Raw genomic sequence first — 22,892 nt, forward strand, 5'->3', positions numbered from 1 at the left:
ACATTGTGTTTCGCACTGTTCACTCACATTTTGTTTCATACAATCATTCCCATCCATTACATTTTATAAAGTTAATCATATTGGATCATTCCCACCGTACCCTGTCTTTTCAGGTCCCCTCTGGATCTTTACCATTTCCTTTACCCCACTCCTTTATTCCCCTCCCTTACCTACCAAATTGTGCAACTTTGTGATCTTCTCCCTACCCATCCTCACCTCTCTGCTTCCACCCCTTCCTTCCTTGGATCCCCATACATATTTTACTAGTTATTCTATTTTTTCAATATTGGTCTTATGCAGTATTTGTCCTGATGAGATTGAGGTAGTTCACTCAGCATAATGATCTCCAGTCTCTTCCAAGTTATGTAGTATTTTTTCAGGTTCTGCATAGTATGAATGCATCACAATTTCTCAATCCATTTGGTTGTGATTGGACATTTGAGCTGTTTTCATGTTCTTGCAATAGTGAATAACACTGCAATGAACACTGGTATATAAATGTCCATTTGTGTCTCAGCTTTAATTTCCTTAGAGTATATTCCTTGTAGTGTGGAATAGCTGGGTCATACAGAGTTTCCATGTTCATCTTTTTGAGGAAACACCAAACTGCCTTCCAGAGTGGTTTTATTATTTTACATACAGTTCTACCAACAGTGTATGAGAGTTCCAACCTCTCCACATCCTCTCCCACATTTATTGCTTGCTTCCCTGCTAAACTTTCCTACTGCTACTGGGGTGAGATGGTATCTCATTTTGATTTTGATTTGCATCTCTTTTGTTGCCAGTGATTTTGAGCATTTCTCAATGTATCTGTTGGCCATCCAAATGTCTTCCTCTGTGAAAAGTCTTTCCATGCCTTTGGGCCGTTTTGTAGTTGGGTTATCAGTCTTTTTCTTCTAAAGGCCCAGGAGTATTCTGTAAATTTTTTTATGAGACTGTTGTATAAGATAGTATTGCAAAATGTTTTTTCCTAGTCAGTAGGTTTTCTTTTCACTTTATTGGAAAAAGTTCTTGTTGTACACAGGGATTTAATCTTAAGCTGTCCCATTCATCAATTTTATTCTCTCCAGATTATGCATACCATAGGCAAGTCCTTCTCAGCTTGGTCCCACTTTGTCTTTTATGAACTTTATGGTTTGGAGCTTTACTCCCAGGTCTTTGATCCACCTTGAGTTGATTTTGTGTATGGTGTGAGATGTGGATCATGCTTCAGCTTTTTGCAAGTAGCAGTCCAGTTTTGCCAGCACAATGTGTTGAAGTTGTCATTTCTGTGTTTGATAGGTTTTATTTCCATGTCAAATATCAATTAGCCATAGACAAATAGGTCCATTTCTGGGTCCTTGATTCTTCCTCACCTGTCATTGTGCCAGTACCATGCTGTTTTGGTTAATACCACTGTATAGTACATTTTGCCTCCCACTTCATTTTTTATTTTCTTAATTGCTTTGTTTATTTCGAGTCTCTTTCCACTCCAAATAAACTTGGCAATCTCCCCTTCCATCTCCTTAAAAAATGAATTTGGTATCTGTATTAGGAGCACATTTGACATGTGGACTGCTTTTGGCAAGATTGTCATTTTCACTATATTGGGTCTTCCTACCCATAAACAGGGAATATTTTTTTCATTTATGCAGGTCTTTTTTGTTTCTTACAGGAGTGTTCTGTAATTTTCTTTGTACAGGTCTCTTGTGCCTCTAGCTAGGTTCATTCCTAAGTATCTCAGTTTGTGGTTGGCTATTGTAAATGCTATTGCTTTCTTGGTTTCCTTCTTTGAGTTCTCTTTGTTATTGTAGAAGCATCCTAATGACTTTTGGATATTGATCTTTTATTCTGCCGTCCTACTAAATTCATCCACTAGCTCTAACAGGTTTTTGTTGTGGTGGTGGTTGAATCTTTGGGGTTTTCTGTGTAAGCTAGCTATCCTATCATCTATATACAGTGACAGTTTACCCATCTCTGCCTTTTTTGTACATACTTTCTTGAGCATCAGTTCTCTTATATAAACATAAGGTTTATTGTAACAGTACCTTTCTTCAAGGATTGTGATAGAATAAAATGAATTAATAAAGTAACTCTGGCAACACAGACCATTGGGAGTTGCAATGCTATCTAAAAACCTACCTCTCTCTAATGGTTCGAATCTGCCAACAGCTCCACAGAAACTATATTGGCAGTCTCAGTCTCATTGTATGTGATTTGTAAGCCCCACAAATTCACTGGAAGGTCAGTTAGGAGTTGGTGCTGTCAGGATGGCAATAAGTCGAGGAGGAGGGGTAGAAAATAAATTAATATCTAGAATACAGCCAGGCCTATATGGATTGAGTATTCTACACAAAGTTATACCCAACCTATATAATTTTAAAGAGCTCTGTTGACATGATACATTATGTATTGTCCCGCTAACTATAGTGTTAGTGGTTTGAATCAACCAGCTAACCTTTGTTAGAAAGATTGGCAGACTCTTTTCAGAAAAATTGACAGCTTTCAAATCCTGTTGTTGTGGTAGTATCCCATCAAGTCACAACTGGCCCATATTTGACCCTCTGGTCAATTTTCAGAGACAGTTAATCACAGAGGAGGAGATTTCCAATCTTTCTCCCACAGAGAAGCTGGTGGATTTAAATCCAGTGCCTTCAGTATTGCAGCTCAGCTACTTACCACTAGGACTACTTACCAGAGGACCACTATGAGTCAGCATTGACTATTACAGCAATATATTTTTAGCTGAGTAAATATGTGTGGCTAATGTTTCATTTATTTTTGAAACATGTTTCATACTCAATGTAATTTGTATTGTTTTATAATGGAAGAATCATTTTTATGCAGGGAAAAGGTTTGATTTTAAGGGAGACAGATATTAGCTAGCTGAGAAGTCTCAGCAAGCTGAAAAACCACTATTACCTTCCTGAGGGGTGTGGCTCAGGGCCAGGTCTGGAACTGATGGCCTTGACTGTTTCTTTAGCCTTCCTTTTTCTTTGAAAGGTTAGCCATGAAGTGCATGCTGGAAATGTAATAAAATATTCTTTCACATTTTTTGTGGTTGTTTTTAAAAGTAAGTGACTCACAAATTTCCTTTTTGGCTATGAATGCTGACTGATCCTTTTGTTGGCCTATCATGTAAGATCATTCTATGGAACTTCTGAAGTCACTTCCCATTTCCTTAAAACAAAGTGCCATGTGTACTTTAAGGTCGATTGACAGAATGAAAAACAATGTTTGCTTTAAGAACAATTGACAATGAGAATGAAAAATCTTTATCCTTTTTAACTAATTGCTTTACTTTTATGTTTTATTTTCTTTTCTGTTTCGAGTTTCTTTCATTTCAGACATAGACCAATGGTGCAAAGCATAACCAACACTACAGCAAAATAAAGGAAAAGTACATTTCCTTCTTCCTAGTTTACAAACTCTGCTCCTCTATCCTATCCTCAGCCCCTCTCCCAGAAGTAAACACTATTAATGGCTTCCTGTGTATCCCTACAAAATATTCCATGAATATATAAATATTTATTCACATGTGAACAAACACATATGTGTATATTCTTGTAATTGTATATATATCTATATATATGTATACACACACACAGGAAATATATTTTACTTTTAAAAATGTCAGTTAATAGTGAGCAACATAATATATTCATAAATATATATTTAAGATTGACACATGAAAACATATTATTTTTTCTCTTAACTGTTTCCTATTAACCTACAATATTACTATTTTAAGGTCAATTTTTCTGTATCCTGTCAATGAAATTCTGTCCTTTTTTGGCTGTTTTGGTATTATAAAGAATGTTCTATGAACAGCCTTGTGTGTTGATGGTTTACTTATGGGGTATCCAAAAAATAAATTCCTAGAATTTATGTTTTTACCATTAAGATCTACATGAAATATGCTATTAACTGCCCTCACAAACAATAAGTTATTCTATGGAGGAAATTAGATCACTGTAAATTGTTTGTGACTCTTGTGTATAGCATTGATAAATAGACAACAGTTATACCTGTATGCTCATTTGGTCGTGTTTTCTGGCCATTTCCTGTCACTAAGTTTAACCCCTTGTAGAACATTCTGATTCAATTATGAAAATACTGAAACCTTGTATTACAATTTTAGTCTATTGTTCTGGACACAGCTTAATGCAAAGTACACTGTTTCATTTTTAAACCAAAACTTACGTGAAAAACATACTTGTAGAAAGAATAGGTTAGAAATATTTTTTGATTTATACTTCAGCACCTACATCTTGTGTGTTAGCTTCATCATAGAACCAGGCTTTGATGAAAGAAATACACAATCTTATTCTTTGGTGTAAATACGCGTTAGTACAGAAGCATAGTAGGAGAATGAGAAATCCTAAAATGAATCCTGTTGTTCCTTCATCAAAGAGCCATGGTAAAAGAGTAGTTTGTTGTTGTTATTATGCGCTGTTGAGTATGACTCATACCAACCCTGTGAACAACAGATCTGAACCCTATTCTATCCTGTGCCATCGTCATCATCTCTGACACATCTGAGCCCATTCCTGGTGTTACTGTGTCAGTCCATCTCATTGAAAGTATATCTCTCTTTTGCTGACCTCCACTTTTCCAGTTGTGACATCTCTTTGCAAGGAATAACCCCTGATAACAACATGTCCAAAGCATATGAGATGAAGCTTCACCATCCTTCATCCTCCAGTGAGCACTCTGGCCACACTTTCTCCAAGACATATCTGTTTGTTCTTTTGCCAATCCACATAATATTCAATACTCTTCTCCAACATCATAACTCAAAGGCATCAGTTATTCTTCTGTCATACTTATTCTTTGATCAGCTCTCCCATGCATCACTTGTTGTTGAGTACCGTTTAATTGGAATCAACCCATCAATGACTGTCCAGAAGGTTTTCAGAGGCAGTAAATTGCTGATCCTTCACTTGTGGAGGAGCTGGTGGATTCAAACCATGTTCTTTTGCATTAAAAGCACAGTTCCTTCCCACTAAGCCAGCAGAGCTCCACATGCATAGCAAGTGATTGAAAAGACGATGGCCTGCATAAGATGTACCTTAGTCTTTAAACAGACATCATTGCTTCTCAGTACTTTTACAGCACTTTACAGTACTTTAAGTCTTTGACAGCAGATGACTTTTCCAATGCATCATGTCTTTTGATTTCTTTACTGCTGGTGCCAAGGATGTTAATTTGGGATACCAGTAAGATGAAATCATTCACAATTTCAATCTTTTTTTCTATCTAGCATATTGCTTATCAGCCCAGTGATAAGGATTTCTGCCTCCTTGATGTTGAGTTTTAAGCCATATTGAAGGCTGCACCTGTCTAGTAACTGTAAAGGTAGAGGTTGAAGCATACCTTCTGCTCTACTGTAGAAAGACGTGCCAGTCTAATAGCTTCCATAAGAAATACAATCATGGAAATCTTGTGAGGCAGTTCTACTCTGTCCTATAGAGTTGCTATCAATTGGAATCAGCTCCACAGTAAAGGTTTTTGTTTAGATTTTGTCATCATTGATTTAATTTGGGAACATCAAAGGTATTAAAGACAGCAGACTGATTATTATCAAATAAAAATGTCATACCCAGGAAATACAGAACTTTCCAATCCTCAAAAAACCTTGTAATTTATTTCATGTACTAAATGTTAAGAAAGAAGAGATTCTAACTAGAGCAAGGACATGCTGTAATATTTCTCAGACTCTCATTTAAAATGAATAACTGAGAATGCATGACAAGAGATAAAATTATAATTTCTGTGGTCTTTGAAATAAAAACCTTGATGTAATAAATCAACTGAACAAGGTGTGTTATGGTATAATTAATAACCCCTTATTAAATAAACAACGACTTGAATACCAATCTTGCATCCCATAAAAAAGTAAGGGTTCAAGTGGCTTTGACTTTTTCTAAATGTAAATGTATTTTTTCCTCTATATTTTACAAATATACTTATATGCAAATTATGAAGATATATTAAGAAAGCATAACTACCTATGAGAATCAAAAGGAATAAACAAGCCATGTCATAAATTTTCCTATGATGATATTTATAAAATAGTAGTCACTGAAAATGCTGCTTTAAAAATAAATAAACATAGGAATAGATAAATTATACATAAATAGACTGGAAGACTCAAAAACAACTCTAGTGGTATAGCATATAACTCATCAGACTGCTAATTGAATATTAGCAATTCAAATTCACCAGCTGCTTGATGGGACAAAGATGGATATTCTTTTCCCAAGAAGAGTATACCAAAACCCAAACTACCCAGTGGAGGGTCACTGTTTATTGTAAATTACTTGAAGACCTTGAGAAGTGTGTGTGTGTGTGTGTGTGTGTGTGTGTGTGTGTGTTGTTTTTTTAGGAATCTAAGTAAATGTACAGAGAGAAAGATAATCTTTTAATTTATATCCAGTTTTTAACCTAAAATATCTCTTGAGCTTTTTAGCTGTGTTTTTTTTTTTCATTTTAGAGTCAGTTTAAATTATAATATGTTCATTTACTAATTATGGGAATTATTATCTTTCTTCCAGCATATTCTTGTTGTTATATAACATCAACTTGGGCCAAACTCATAGCTGACCCTCTGGTGGGCTATGCCCATTTTTCTGCTTGGAGCAGCTGATGAATTAAAAATATATGCCTTTGGTTTGACAGCATAGTGCCTTACTACTCAATTTATATTTTGTTGTTAATATAAAGTCATTCAATGTGGTGTTAGAAACCTTGAAATTTGGCTTTTCCATCCATTCCATTAATCCTGATTGGAGTCCTGGTATGCCTTAACTGTGGACAAATGGTCTTGTAAATCATCCATAGCTGTGGGATCAATATAAGAAAACACTTTCCACACTGTGAAAAATGGTGGTGGAGAAAGGGTGAAGAGACTGCAGCACTGTGAGAGACTATTAAGAGATTGTGGCAAGGGATAGCCAGATGAACCCTGGAGACAGAACCACAGTTATTGGACCCAGTGATTGATAGAGACAAGTACAGGAGCATGTAGGGTGGGATGTCTGACCATGTAGTATTTGTATGGTAATATGGGTATTATTTATGGGGAAAGTTCACCTTTATAAACAGGTAGAAATCAGACTCTGCCACTCCCATATTACAACTACTCCTTACACACTCATGTTGTTCTATTATGCATTTCCTTGTTATAGAGTAAAATTTAGATAGCTGTTGCCTTGTTAAAATAAATAACAGATAACTAACATTTCATTATTACATCTTTTGGCTATAAAAATTGAAGCAAAGAAAAACTGATAGAGCAACATAGAAAAAATTACAACCACTTATGGGCAACTGATCTTTGACAAAGGACCACATAACTTTAAATGGAGGGAAAGGCCATCTTTTTAATGATGTTAGAAAAACTGGGTATCCATTAAAAACAAAGAAAGAAGCAACATACAGGTCTCTCATTATACACAAAAACTAACTGAACAATCAAAGATCTAAGATGATCAAAGAAATAATAGAGACAAAATTAGAAATAATAGAGACAAAATTAGAGACTGTAATTTATTATATAAATGGATTATCAGTTCTACCTCAAGCACAAGCAACAGAAGAAAAGCAATTTCCATTTTCATTTGCAAAAGAAAGACACCCTGGAAAGCTAAGTAAGAGGCATCATACTCCTTGATCTCAAAATCTACACATTTTTCTGTCCCTGCCTTCCCCCCTTCCTCTTGTGAACATTTATATGTATCTTGATCAGTTATCCTCTAATTTTCACAGTATTTGTCCTTATTTTCAGTATTTGTGCTTTGTCTTTGTTAGATGCTGTTGAGTATGACTCAGTGACCCTGTGATCAATGGATTTGCACCCTGACTTATCCTGTGCTAACCTTACAGTCTCTGGGACACTCGAGTCCATTGCGGCAGTCACTATCTCAATCCACCTAGTTGAGAGCCTTCCTCTCCTTCATTATCTGCCTACCTTTCCAAGGATGATGTCCTTTCCTAAGAATATAACCAGAATAAATGAGATGAGGCTCAACTGTCCTTGCCTCTAAGAAGCATTATCTGTTTGTTCTTTTGGCAGTCCATCGAATATCCATTGCTTCTATCCAGTACTACTGTTCAAAGGCATGAATTTTTCTTCTGTCATCTTTAGTCATTACCCAGCTCTAAGATGCACAGCAAGTATTTGAAAAGACCATGGTCTAAATCAGGAAACCTTAGCCCACAAACTAACATTATTGCTTCTCATTAACAAAAGGCTCTACCATCCATCTCTGTTCTCAGTAAAGAAAGAAAGAATCTTCCACTCATCTCTACCATCTTCATTTAGTAGAAGACCTGATCCTTTAACTTCTGCCAAGCTTTGCTGACAGCTCCTGGGCTTGCAAGGAGGCAAGAGCCATTGTCCTTATGGGACTGATTTCTTTCACTCAACATAAAGCTGTCTAGACTCTCCCATGTATTATAGTATTTTAAGAAATCATTTTTCCTTAGTAATGCATAGTATTCTTTTGTGTGAATGTATCACAATTTCTCAATCCATTAATTTGTTTATGGGCATTTGGGATGTAATCAACATAGATAGTAAAATATAATGTTTATGAATAATTTTACAGAACATAAAGTACATGAATGAAACACAATGTATATGAATTATTGTGTACAAACCAGTAAACAAATTTTTAAAAATGAACAAATAAAAGCATACTGTACAGCCATAGTTATCAAAAGAATGTGGTACTGGTACAATAACAGACATATAGACCAATGGAATAAATTGAAAAAGCAGCAATTAGCCAGTTACATAAAGTCAGTTGACATTTGACAATAAAATGAAACCCAATAATTGGAGAAAGGACAACCTCTTTAACAAATAGAGCTGACTATACCAGATAGCTACTTCTAAAAAAATGCAATAGTATCTACATCTCACTCTATACACAAAAACCAACTTGAAGTAGATCAGAGACCTATGGATAAAACCAAAATCCATAAAGATCAGAGAAAAATAATAAAACATTTAAAAGCCCTAGTCTATATAGCATGAATAGGCTTGAAACTGCAGCCAAAAATATACAACCATGAGGGAAGAAAATTGGTAAATGGGGCCTTCTAAGAACCAAAACCTTGTGTGCATTAAAAACTTAGTCAACAGTTGAGGAAATATATTTCGCAATGACATTTCAGACAACAGACTCTTAATTAAAATTACAGGATACAGCATTGCCTCCCAAGAACTGATAACCAAATTAAAATGCCAAACCACAATTGAATGGATTGAAAAGTTATGGCACATTCACACAATGGAATACTGTGCAGCATGCAGGAGCAATGATTTTGTAAATCACTGCCTAACTTGGGAGGAACTGGAAAGCATTAATGCTAAATGAACTAACTCAGTCCCATAAGGACAAATACTATATAAGACCATTTTTTAAAATGTATATGAGGATCCAAGGCGTGGAGGTTGGGAGCAGAGGAGTGAGGATGGGGGAAGGGTTAATCATAGGGTTGCACAATTTAGTGGGTGAAAGGAGGGGTAGGTAAAGGAAATGGGAAGGATCTGATGTGAAAAACCAATATATATGAACTTTGTAAGTAAACCAGTATAAAATACAAATTTTATTTTTAAAAAATGAATAAAAGATAAGAAAAGATTTTACCAAGGAGGTTATTCAGATGACTAAAAAAACACTTGAGGAAATGTTAAAAATCTCTAGAAATCAGAGAGATTCAAATCAAAGCAATGATATAGCATTACACCCCAGTAGCAATAGCAAAGTTTAACAAGATGGAAAACAATCAGTCTTGGTGATGATGTGGAGATGTTGCAATTCTCATTACTGCTGCTGGTAGGATTGTAAAATGATACAACCACAATAGTAAGAAGATAGAAACTACCCAAATTCCTATCACCAAACAAATGGATAGAAAAACTGTAGTTCATTCACAGAATAAATATGGGTGTGCATGCATCTATTTGAGTCGTGGCTCTAGTTTCTTTTGGGCTTATTTCCAGTAGTAAAATTGATGTGTCAAATGGTATGTCTATTTCCAACGTTTTGAGAAAGTGCCAGACGGCTTTGCATAGTGGCTGTACTATTTTACACTCTCAACAGCAGTGAAAAAGAGTTTAAATTTCTCCACAATCTCACCAGCATTTATTGTTTATTGCCTGTTGAACTTTGCTATTGTTACTGGGGTCAGATGATGTCTTGTAATTGTTATGTCCTATAACTTTTAAAATGAGTTATTTTACAAAGTGTTAGTTCCAACCTTGTATAAACACACAGACACTAAAGCAAACAGATTACAAATCCTACTTATCTGACAATATATATTTATTGTTCTAACCTAAGAGTATTTTAACTCTGTTGCTTCTAGATTACAAAAGCACAACAATAATTTGAGGGAAAGGAACACATTTGAAATGTTCCACTGTTTTTTTGTCTGAAGAATGACAAATTCATTGCCTTTGAGTTGGAGGTGACTCATAGCTGACACTCCATTGAGGTTCTGAGACTGTAAACTGTGTGAGAAGACTTTGCCTATGTTTCTTCTATGAAGCTGTTTGAAACTGGGAGATCGAGACCACCAGAGCCTCATGGCCTTTGTGTAGTGCTACTTCCTATGTCCGAGGTCCCCAGAGCTCTCTAAATAATGATAATAACTAGAAATGTTACCTTTTTTGCATTAGTGTATTTGTCTTTTAAGGTTGCTTATTAAATAAAGATGGAGAACTTAAATTCATTAAAAAAACCCTACAAACTATAATGGGAATCCCAGAACATTTGATTGTGCTAATGCAAAACTTATACTTGGACCAAGAGGCAGTTGTCAGAACAAAGAAAAGAGACACTACATGGTTCAAAATCAAGAAGGCGGTCCGTCAGGGATGTATTCTGTCTCCATACCTTTTCAATCTGTATGCAGAACAGATCATCGGAGACGCTGGGCTATACGAAGAGGAATGTGGCATCAGGATTGGTTATGCAGATGACACAACCCTGCTTGCTAAAACTGAGGAGGACCTGAGGAGCTTGCTGCAGAAGATCAAGGACTACAGCCTCCTATATGGACTGAAGCTAAATGTCAAGAAAACAAAGATTCTAACCACTGGGCCAATTGGCAGCATCAGCATGGATGGTGAAGAGATTGAGATAATTAACAGTTTTAATTTACTTGGATCCACAGTCAACACCCTTGGTAACAGCAGCCAGGAAATCAGGAGACGAATTGCATTGGGAAAGTCGGCTGTGAGGGACCTCTCAAGAGTACTGAAGAGCAACGATGTCAGGCTGGAGACTAAGGTGCACCTGATCCGGGCTATAGTCTTCGCAGTTATGTGCTATGCATCAGAGAGTTGGACAGTGAATAGGGCTGATAGAAAGAGGATTGATGCCTTTGAGCTGTGGTGCTGAAGAAGAGTGTTGAATATACCATGGACTGCTAGGAGAACAAATAGGTTTGTCCTGGAGAGGGTGAAGCCAGAGTGTTCCCTGGAGTCAAGGATTCTGAAGCTTTATCTGACATATTTTGGGCATATTGCAAGGAGGGACTGGTCCTTGGAAAGGGACATCATGTTTGGCAGAGTGGAGGGGAGGCAAAGGAGAGGAAGACCTTAGATGAGATGGATCGATTCTGTGACTGGAGCGGTGGGAATAAGTGCGTTTGAGATGGCTAGGTTGGCACCGGATAGAACAGCATTTAGAGCTCTTGTACATAGGGTCGCTATGAGTCGCAAACGACTCTATAACACATAACAACAACAACAAACTATAAAAACACTATATACAATCTCTAATATAATCACATATCGTAACTCCTTGAGCCTAAGAATCATGACTACCGTTGGAACTCACAAGGGACTGTGAACAAGAAGGAAAGGCTTTGCCCATCCATGCTAATTGTTTACAGACTTCACTGGGCCTGATGTTGCCCTCACCAAGAAACAGTATATGTGCTCACTTTTTACTTATCTAGTTTAGATAGCCTTTTATTGAATTTCAAGAAATTCATTAATAGATGAGTCAATATCCCAGCCTAAGTAAGGTTTCATCAATTGATCAAACCGACTGTTGGTATAAAGCATACAGAGCTGCAGACCCACATATAATAATTTTAAAACTCTAGCCAAACTTGAGTTACATAAAAGAAATCTGCATTTGGACTATTTAATATCTCAATAATTAAATGTTGCCTTAATATAGAGTAGGATAGCTCTGGTGGCCTAGTGGTAAGAAGCTGTACTGTAGTCCCAAATGCTTCTGGTTCAAATCCACCAGCTGCTCCATAGGAGAAAGATAAATAGTCTCCTCTCGTATGATTAAACTGCCTCTGAAAACTGCCAGAAGAGTCATCTATGGGTCCGTTCCAAATCAATGATACAAAACAACAACATAGAGTATTCCCAATCTATGCCTTCCCCCCAAAACAGATGAGTAATATTGAAGAGAATACGGCCCTTAGAATATTCTTAGTGATTATATTCTTTCAAAAAGGGAAGGAATTTTTTATTCTTTAGATAACAAAAGTTTAAAGCTCAACTCTGCTTGATTGGGCATTAAAGTTTTCAACAACCTTGTAAACATTGTAACTGGGCATGTGTTATCCTAACAAACTATCAAACTTACCATAGTTTTAGTAGAGTTTATGGTAAAGGTAAAATAGTTGCTGAAAAATTCAGTGATTCTAACTGGTAGAACTAATGATCATATAATTATGTAAAAGCAGGCATTTTTTAAGCATTGTGAGCTGTATCATGACATTAATTTACAAACAATTTATCAGTGTATACTCTATGATTCTTCTACTCACTGTAACATAGATTCTTAGAGATGGATTAATCAATTAGTGTTTGTTTTTAGAAATTTTTCTTTTCTATGAAGAAATGACAAGCAAGGGGCTACTAATGATTTAAACTTAGAAAAGTGTGCATTCACATTGTATCCTTTACCCATACCTATTCAGCCTGTATGTTGAGTAAAGAAGCTGGACACTATAAAGAAGAATGAGGCATCAGGATCACATGAAGACTCATCAATCGCATACATTTTACAGATTACATAACTTCATTTGCTTAATGTAAGGACTTGAGCAGAAGACCAAAGGGTACAGCTTTCAATATGGATTGCCTCTCAATGTCAAGAAAACAAAACTTCTCATAACTGTACTGATAGGCAACATCATGATAAATGAAGAAAAAGGTTGAAATTGTCAACGACCTCATCTTTCTTGGATCGACAATCAATAACTTTGGTAGGAGCAGCCAGAAGATCAGGAGATATATTGCAATTGGAAAATCTAGTCAGGGACCTCTTTAAATTCTTGGGAACCAATGATGTCATTTTAAAAACTAAGGTAGATCTAATCCAAGGTATGAGAGCTGGATAGTTAAATAAGATGCCAGATGAATTGATGCCTTTTAGCTGTGGTATTGGAAAAGAGTACTGAGTGTCCCATGGACTGCCAAAAAGAACAGCTATGTCTTGTTTATGAAAGAGATGATGCAGCCAGAGTGCCTTTGGAGGAATGTTTCTAGGAGAAGCTTGTCCTTATAGAGGAACATCATAATTGGAAGAAGCTTTGAAAGAGAGGAAGACCCTCAGGCAGATAGATTGACCCAGTGATGATGCAGTGATGGGCTTGAATATGTCAGAGATAGTGAGGATGACACAGGGTAAGACAGGATTCAGACCTGTTGTTCATAGGGTCACTATAGGTTGTACTCGACTTGATGGCGCCTAACAACAGCAGTGACATGAAGAAATGAATTATTTCAGGTGATGTTAGTGACCTCAGCATCAAGCACTTCATACACTGCCATTTATATGTGCTCATATCCCTATCTAATTATATAATGAGGTGGAAACACATTGGACCTAATGATTTTTTTAAAGGAGTTAGAACAAATTTGTATATGCAAATATTCAAAATGTGCTTTGTCGTTATAGATATGAGCAGATAAACATAAAGATATGGAATGTCAAATGGAAGTAAATCAGAAACAAAGCTTCATATAACTAAATATCTTTACGCTCCTCTGTTTTATCTTAATATTAATCCTTCAAAGTTAATTTAGTCCAGACAAAATCTACCTCAGAAACCTCAACAAACACTGTCTAAAAGCTTTCTCATGAATATTATGGGTGGTTAGTTTTCATACAGAAAAAGGGTTGTGGATTTTTTTGTTGGTTTTTTAAATTTGTTTCAATACTTATGTTTGGTCTTAAACTATTTTTCTTTGATTTTCACACCATCTGACATCCCAATAGGAGATTTATAGGACATGGAACATTTTTCAAGTGTTAACTTTGTGCTTATTTAATCTTTATAACAACATCTTTGTTCACATGAGAAAACTGGGATTCTAGAAGGATGTTATCTTCCAGCTTTATCAAACAAATATATTAACAATTATGAATTATAATTCAATGATAATTTTCATCCTTACAATATTTCTACTATTCTAAATGGACAAAAGAGGTTTATCTAGTAAATATAGTTATTGTGTGAAGTAAGTATACATTTCAAGTCTTTTAAGGAAGGATCAGAGTGGTTTTTCAAAGTATTTGCAAGGTATTTTATTCCTACCAGCAGTGTTTGAAAGTTCCAATCTTGTACCCTCACCAGCATTGTTTTTGCTGTCTTGAGCATTGCTATTGCTATTGTGAGATGATAGACCATTGTTCTTGTGATTTGCATCTCTCTAAATCTGTCCTGAAGGGAATGAACCAAGTTGCTCCTTAGAGGCAAGGATTTTGAAACACTATCTTCCATACTTCAGGTATGCTGCCAGGAGAGACCTATCCATGGAGAAGGCATCACACTTGGAAGGGTCCCTAGATGAGATAGCTTGACATAGATAATAACAGAAGTAAAAGGAGGTAAGAGTCTCTGAGACTGTGAGATTGGCTCAGAAACAGGGAAGGGTTCTGAGCTATTGTTCATACAGGTTTGTTAGGCATCACAGTCAACTTGAGGAGACACATCAACAATAATAATAGTTAGGTCCCTGGAAGTTATTGTAGCCTCAAAGATAGGCAAAGGGTTTGAATCCACCTCCTACTCTATGCGAGAAAGATGGGTAATCTCCCTTGTGATTTATAACCTTTGAAAACCCACTGGAGGGTCAGCTCTGGTCAGTTCTGACTAAAAGGCAGTGACTTTGACTGACTTTGAACATCTTGGGCATTTCTTCATGTGTTTGTTGGGTATCTGACTGTCTTCTTTTGTAAAGTGACTATTCATGTTCTTTGCCAACTTTGTAACTGAGTTATTTATTTTTCTTTTTGCAATATTATTCTGTACATTTTAGAGATGAATCCCTTGTCAGATATGTCATTGCCAAATATTTTTTATCCCTGTTTGTAAGTTCTCTTTTCACTCTTGGATAAGTTTCTTGGTCCACAAGAGGATTAATTTTTTAATAAATTCCTTCTAGTTTATTCTCCTTTATTTATGCATTTTCAGTTGTATTGAATATACCATCTGTGCCATGGTTTAGGAATCCTAAGTTTGCTCCAGTTTTTTCTTAAATGATCTTTATAGTTTTGAATTTTATAACTAGATCCCTGATTTGCTTTGGTTTTTTGTTGTTGCTAGTTGCCATCAAGTCATATATGGCTCATAGACACACTATGAACAAAAGATCTGAACCCTGTTCTATTCTGTGATATCCTCACACTTCCTGGCACACAAGAGCCCATCGCTGCAGTCGCCATATCAATCCACCTGGTCAAAGATCTTTCTCTCCTTCAGTGACCTCCACCCTTCTTAGCATTATGTCCCTCCCCAAGGAATAGCCTATCCTCACTTTAATATTTGTATATAATGTGAAGTATGGATTTTTTAACATTTTCTACTAGTTTATTTATAACATTTGAATTCATTGTTTTCAAGAACAAATCTTTCAATTTCCCTCACCCCCCACACACATCAAATTGTACAACCCCATGATTAATCTCACCTCCCCCTCCACATCCACATTCCTCTGCTTCCAGCCTCTCCTTACCCTTCTTAGATCCTTATTCCACAATAATTATTTTATGCAATATTTATCCTTCTGGGACTAAGTTAGTTCACTCAACATAATGCTTTCTCCAGTCCCTCCCAAGTTAGGCAATAATTTACAAAATCATTGCTCCTGCCTACTACACAATATTCCATTGTGTGAATGTACCATGATTTCTAAATTCATTTGTTTGTGGTTGGACATTTGGGCTTGTTTCCATGTTCTTGCAAAGGTGAATAAAACTGCTCTTAACATTAGTGTAAAAATCTCCATTTGTGCCTCAGTTCTCATTTTCTCAGGGTATATTCCAAGCAGTGGCATAGCTGGGTCATGTGGAATTACTATGTTCAGCTTTTTGAGGAAGTGCCAAACTGCCTTCCAGAATGGTTGTACCATTTTACAGTCTCACAAGCAATATATAAGAGTTCCTTTCTCACCACATCCTCTCCAACATTTATTACTGGTTGCCCTGTTAAACTTTGCCACTGTTACTGGAGTGAGATGATACCTCATTGTGGTTTTGATTTGCATCTCTCTTATTGCCAGTGATTCAGGTGTTTGCAAATATTTTAGCCAGCACCATTTGGTAGAGACTATCTTTCCTTCATGTAATGGATTTCATCTCTTTGTCAAAGATAAACTCTTTGTGTTTTTATTTGGTAACATCAAATTTGAACTGATTCATACCTGACCTAGCAGGTTTTTGGAGACTATAAATCTTATGGGAGGAGACTGCCCATTTCTCTACTATGTTGTATTTGAACCTAATGCATTTGGATTGACAGTGCAACTCCTTACTGCTAATCTACCTGAACTCCCTAAACTTGCCATAAGTGGATAAATTTATTTCTAGGTTCTCAATTATAGCCTTATCTATCTGTATAGCTGTTAATAGTATTAAACTACTGTTTCAGTTACTGTGACTTGAGTAGTAGGTTTTGCAATCAGGAAGGGTAAAAGTTCTTAATTTGTTTTCCTTCTTTATTAGTATTTGCTTATCTAAGGCCTCTTTCCCTTTTTTGTGTGTGTGTGTTGGAAGAGCACTTTTTAAAAAATTATTTTTTATTATTAATTTCAATGAAAATTTACAGAGACTTTGGATTTCCATTCATTCATTGTTGCACTTTTCTCCCTGCCCACCTTTTAAAGTTGATGATTACTTTTTTCATCTTGTTGAAGAATGACAATAGAATCTGGAGTGATGTTGCATTGTTGAGCACTATTGAGTCAGATCTGAATCTCCAGTGAGTATTCAGGGCTGTTAATCACATAGAAAGAGATAATCCATACTTTTCTCACAGAGCAGCTGATATATTCAAACTGAGTGCCTTTGAGATTGCAATACAGTTTCTTCCCACGAAGACACCAGAGCTCCCTGACATTACGGTTTTTTGTGTTGTTGTTATGTGGCATTGAGTCACCTGTGTCTCATAGCGACCCCATGTACAACAGCTCTGAAGCCTTCCTTGTCCTGAGGCAGTCTCACTGACTCCTGTACACCTACCCCTATTGCCCTAGTTACTATATAGATCCATTTCATTCTGGGTCTTTCTCTCCTGTGTTGTCCCTCCCCTTCGAGCATGATGTCCTTTTCCAAGAACTGGTCTCTCAAGGCTACATGCCCAACATATGTAAGATGCCATGTACCCAAAGAATGTGAGACAAAGCTTCAAAATCCTAGCCTCCAAAGAGAAACTTGGTTTCACCCTCTCCAAGATGGACCTATTTGTTTTCTTGGAAGTCCATGGTATGTTCAAGACTCTTTTCCAGCACCACAACTCAAAGACATCAATTCTTCTTCTGTCCTCCTTGGTCATTATCTAGCTCTCTGATGCATAGCAAGCAATTGTGAAGACCATGGCCTGGATCAGGCACACCGTAGTCTCTAGACTGACATCGTTACTTCTCACTAATCTGAAGATGTTCCTGACAAAAGATTTTCCCAGTGCAATTTGTCTTTGAGTTCCTTATATTTCTATTTGTGTGTCTGTGTGTGAGTGTGTGTGTGTGTTACTTTTGGTTGTTGTTGTTGATTTCTGTCAAGTCGAGCAGTACTCATAGCAGCCCTATGAACAAAAAGCCTGAAGCCTTTCTATAAGTATTGTCATTTATCGGTGAGGTCATCGCGCCGGCGGCGGGCTGGGTAGGGCGGTTTGAACAAGACGAAGATGGAACCAGAGCCGGGTGCGGGCACTGGACTGGGTTCAGCCGAGAGCCAAAGATGGCAGTGAACGTGTACTCCACGTCAGTCACCAGTGATAACCTAAGTCAACATGACATGCTGGCTTGGATCAGTGAGTCTCTGCAGTTGAATCTGACAAAGATTGAACAGTTATGCTCAGGGGCTGCTTATTGTCAGTTTATGGACATGCTGTTTCCAGGTTCCATTGCCTTGAAGAAAGTGAAATTCCAAGCTAAGCTAGAACATGAATACATCCAGAACTTCAAAATTTTATAAGCAGGATTTAAAAGAGTGGGTGTCGACAAAATAATTCTGGTGGATAAATTAGTAAAAGGAAAATTTCAGGACAATTTTGAATTTGTTCAGTGGTTCAAGTTTTTTGATGCAAACTATGATGGAAAAGACTATGACCCTGTAGCTGCTAGGCAAGGTCAGGAAACTGCGTGGCTCCTTCCCTCGTCGCTCCGGCACTTAATAAATCGAAGAAACCTCTTGGCATGAGTAGTGCAGCTCCACAGAGGCCCATTTCAACACAGAGAACTACTGCAACTTCAAAGCCTGGCCCCGGTGTGCTGAGAAAGAATCCTGGTGTGGGCAATGGGGATGATGAAGCGGCTGAATTGATGCAGTAGGTCAACATATTGAAGCTTACTGTTGAAGATTTGGAGAAGGAGAGAGATTTCTACTTTGGAAAGCTAAGGAACACTGAATTGATTTGCCAGGAGAATGAAGGGGGAAACGACCCATATTGCAGAGGATTGTGGACATTCTTTATGCCACAGACGAAGGTTTTGTGATACCTGATGAAGGTGGCCCACAGGAAGAACAGGAAGAGTATTAACAGCCTGGACCAGCAGAGCAACTGAATTCTTCACTCCAAATCATGTGCTTAACTGTAAAATACTCCCTTTTCTGATTCTTAGAGGACTCACTGGTTTCTTTTCATAAACAAAAAGTACCTCTTCTTAAAGTGCACTTTGCAGAAGTCTCATTCCTTTTTCCATAAGTTTGATTTAGGAGCTTTGCCCTTTGTAGCAAAGCAGTATTAACATCTATTCAGTTCATTTAGAGAACAAAGAGGCCGACCATGGCCTCCTGTGTGGTTGCTGGAAAGGTGTCAGCAGAGAAATAGACTGAATTCAATTTGAAGTTCATGTGAAATCTTGGCAGAGAACATTTAAGAAATAAATGCCTTAAGAGTATTTAAAATATTCTTCCTTATTTCCAAATGTAAAGTGTAACATGCCAGATGATATTGTGTGTTGGATGTTGTTTAGGAAGGAAGGGCTCAGTCTTGGAACCTTTGTTGGAACCTGCTGTTGGTCAGCCTTGGAGGACTGCTTAAATCCTTGGAGGCCGAGACATTGGCACAATGGGAAATTCCCAAGAATTGCTCTGTGAAGCCATTTGATACCACTTACCAATTGCATCCCAGATTTAAAAAAACAAAAATGAAGAGGAAAAAAAAAAGTACCGTCATTTATCAAAGTTCATAGAGTTTCCAGAGGCATGTTGTTTAGGAAATGGATGCCACTCCTGCTTTAGTATTGACTTTTTAAAATGTTAATTAATTCTTCCAATATGTATCGGGTCTCTCATAGTAGTATATAGTTTTATTTTCATGTTTTCTTTTTGTATCTCTTATTAGATTTATTCCTAAATACTTTATCCTGTCGATTGCTATTTTAAATAACTGTTTTCCTTAATTCCTTTCCAGAGTTCTCTTTGTTCTTGTAATCAGCCTGATTTTTGTAAGCTGATCTTATCTTTTATTATTTTGTTCAATTGGTTGATTAAGTCCATAATTTTATTGCTTTTTTAACATATAAGATTATGTAATTTATAAATAGTTTTACTTTCTTTTTGCCAAATTGATGCCTTCTATTTTCTTTTCCTGCCCTGTTGCACTGTCTAGTATTTCCAATACAATATTGAACAGAAGTGGTTAATAAGGTCATTCTTATCTGGTTCTCAAATTTTTTACCTCTGTCTGTGTTAGTTGCAGTTTGCAGGGTGTTTATAAAAAAATCTGTCTTTTCTTCTGGTTTTCAAATTTGTTAGAACATACTGGAGTATGTTGTTGTTGTTGCTATGCACTGTTAACTTGGAAATGACTTTTAGGTGACCCTCCAGTGGGTTTTCAGAGGCAAAAACACATGAGAAGAGATTTTCATCTTTCTTCAAAAGAGTGCCTGGTGTATTTGAACTACAGTGCCTTTGAGTTGACAGTGCACCTCCGTACCACTCATCCTTTGATTTCAGTTGGTTCTGTGTAGCATTACAGATATCATTGTTTTAGTCATACAATTTGCCTCTTCTTCTTCTTCTCCTTTGTTTTATTTGCCAAAGACATGCTAATTTTATTAATCCTTTCACAGACCAAGTCCAGTCTGTACATTATTTCTATTGCCTTTCTATTTCATTTCTTTTATCCTTGCCTTTGTTATTTCTTTCATTTTAGAGACCAGAGGCTTCGCTTACTGTTCTTTGTCCAGTTGTTGTGGATGTTATGTTAAGGTGATGATTTTAGTTCTTTCTTTTTATGTGTGTATTTATTGCTATAAATTCACCTCTGAATACTGCTTTTGCTCTGTTTCAAGGATTTTGGTATGTTATACTTTCATTCTCATTTATTTCAAGAAATTATTTCATTTCTTTTCCCTCTATTTTCCAATCGTTTTCAAGTAAGGTGCTATTTAGTATTCACCTGCTTCATCACTTCACTTGATCTTCCTGTTGTCGATTTCTTATTTTATAGCATCTAATCTGAGATGATTTGTATTGTTTTGATAGGTTTGGTTGTTTTTGGGGGGTTTTTTTTTAATTTGTTGAGGCTTGCTTTGTGACTCAACATGTAATCTGTTCTGATGTATGTTCAATGTTTACTGAAGAAGAATCTATACTGTGTTCTTGTTGGGTTATTGTTGTTGTTGCATACCACTGAGTCAAGTACAACTCATAGTGATGCTATGAACAATAGACCTGAACCATGTTCTACCCTGTGCTATCCTCACCACCTGCAACATACTTGATCCCATTGCTGTAATCATTGTGTCAATTCATCTCATTGAGAGTCATCTTTTCCTTCACTGCCCCTGTACTTTTCCATGCCAGCTCTCTGCTCCAGGGGAGCTCTGGTGACCTAGTGGAAAGAGGCTGCATGACATTCCAGAGGCACTTGATGTGGTTTGAATCCATCACCCATTCTATGGCAGAAGGATAGGTAGTGTGCTCCTGTGTGATTTACTGTCTCTGAAAACCTGAATTTACTGTGAGCTGTTTATGATTTGGCAGCAAACAACAATATTTCCAAAGTATGGTGAGCGTCATCATCCTTGCTTCTAAGTGACACTCAGCTTGCACTATCTGTTTTGTTCTTTTGGTAGTTCATGTGATATTCAGTAGTCTTCATCAACCCCACACTTAAAAGCATCAATTCTGTTTTATATGTTTATTACATCAAGCTGGTTAATTGTATCATTTAGTTTTTCTGCATCTTTTTAAAAATATTCTACTTTTACTGTGGAGTTGTCTGTTTCTCTCTTCAAATCGGTGAAAGTTTATGTGTATTTCAGTTCTGTCACTGGGTTCATAAGTTCTTGTTTTGTCTGCTTGTTCAATTAATATTTGGATCATTATTTAAGGATCTTTCTTGTTTCTTATACTTTTCTTTTAATGTCTATGTATTGGCCCTCCTGCTCTTTTTGTCTTGGCTTTTGTTTGACATATATATTCCATCCTGCTATTTTCTTAAGTCTATCTTTGTCCTTGTGTCTTAAGTGATGTTTCTTCTAAGTACCATATTTATAGATTTTATTTTCTTATCCATTTTGCTACTCTTTTTTCTCTTGACTGGTGAATTTAATCCTTTCACATTCTGTGATATCATTGACCCAGATGATTTTATTGCTGTTGTTGCTGTGTTCATTGTGTTATTGCTGATTTCTTTCTGCCAGGCGCTTTTCTGTGTTGAGTTCATTTTATATATGGCTTTCCATATCATTTTCTTCATTGCTATTGTTTTAATGTTTTCAAAGTCTTTGTTATTTTCCTCCTTATTATCTTTATGAAGTTTATTAATATCCTTGAAGGTCACCCTATAAGTTGCTATTTTAATTTAAAGTCTAAAGTAGTTCACTAACTTGAAATCACCTTGGCTCCTGTCTATTTAGATATTCTGTAACTACACTTCTTATTTCTCTTTTTACATTATGATTGTTCTCTTTTACACACTTGTCTCTGGTTCCCTATTTTTAGTATCATATATTTAATATAATTTATGTATTCCATGAATGGGTCAGTTCCAACATATTAATATATTAATTTTAGTTTGTTGTCTGTAATACTTGACTGTCAATCAGAAGATCTCACATTAGTATTTCTTGTAAGGTTGCTCTATTTTCACAAATTCCTTTAGTTTCTGTTTATATGAAATTATCCTAATTTCATTGTCATATCTTAGGAGTAATCTTGCTAGGTATATAATTCTTGGTTAGCTTTTTCTTTCCTTTCAGAGTTTTATATATGTAATTTCATTGTCCTCTGGTCTGCCTGGTTTCTGCTGAGAAATCACAGGTTAGTATTACTGGCTTTTCATTATGTTGTTGTTGTTGTTATGTGCCATCGAGTCGTTTCCGACTCATAGCGACCCTATGCCCAACAGCTCTAAACCCTGCTCTATCCTGCGCCAACCACACCGCCTCTGACACACCCATCCCGATT

At 36.5% G+C, this 22,892-nt stretch overlaps 1 protein-coding gene and 1 pseudogene across 1 annotated transcript in view; both read left to right on the plus strand.

Annotated features, from left to right (window-relative positions):
- The window catches only part of GPR98 (G protein-coupled receptor 98), a 1,036,968-nt gene that overhangs the window by 665,218 nt on the left and 348,858 nt on the right, over window positions 1-22,892 (plus strand). The gene's annotated exons all lie outside the window — the stretch shown is intronic.
- Window positions 18,210-19,011, plus strand: LOC102868215 (annotated as a pseudogene).

This window comes from Elephantulus edwardii, unplaced genomic scaffold (genome assembly GCF_000299155.1).
Source record: "Elephantulus edwardii isolate Elephantulus edwardi_28Jun2011 unplaced genomic scaffold, EleEdw1.0 scaffold00043, whole genome shotgun sequence".
Lineage (NCBI taxonomy): Eukaryota > Metazoa > Chordata > Mammalia > Macroscelidea > Macroscelididae > Elephantulus > Elephantulus edwardii.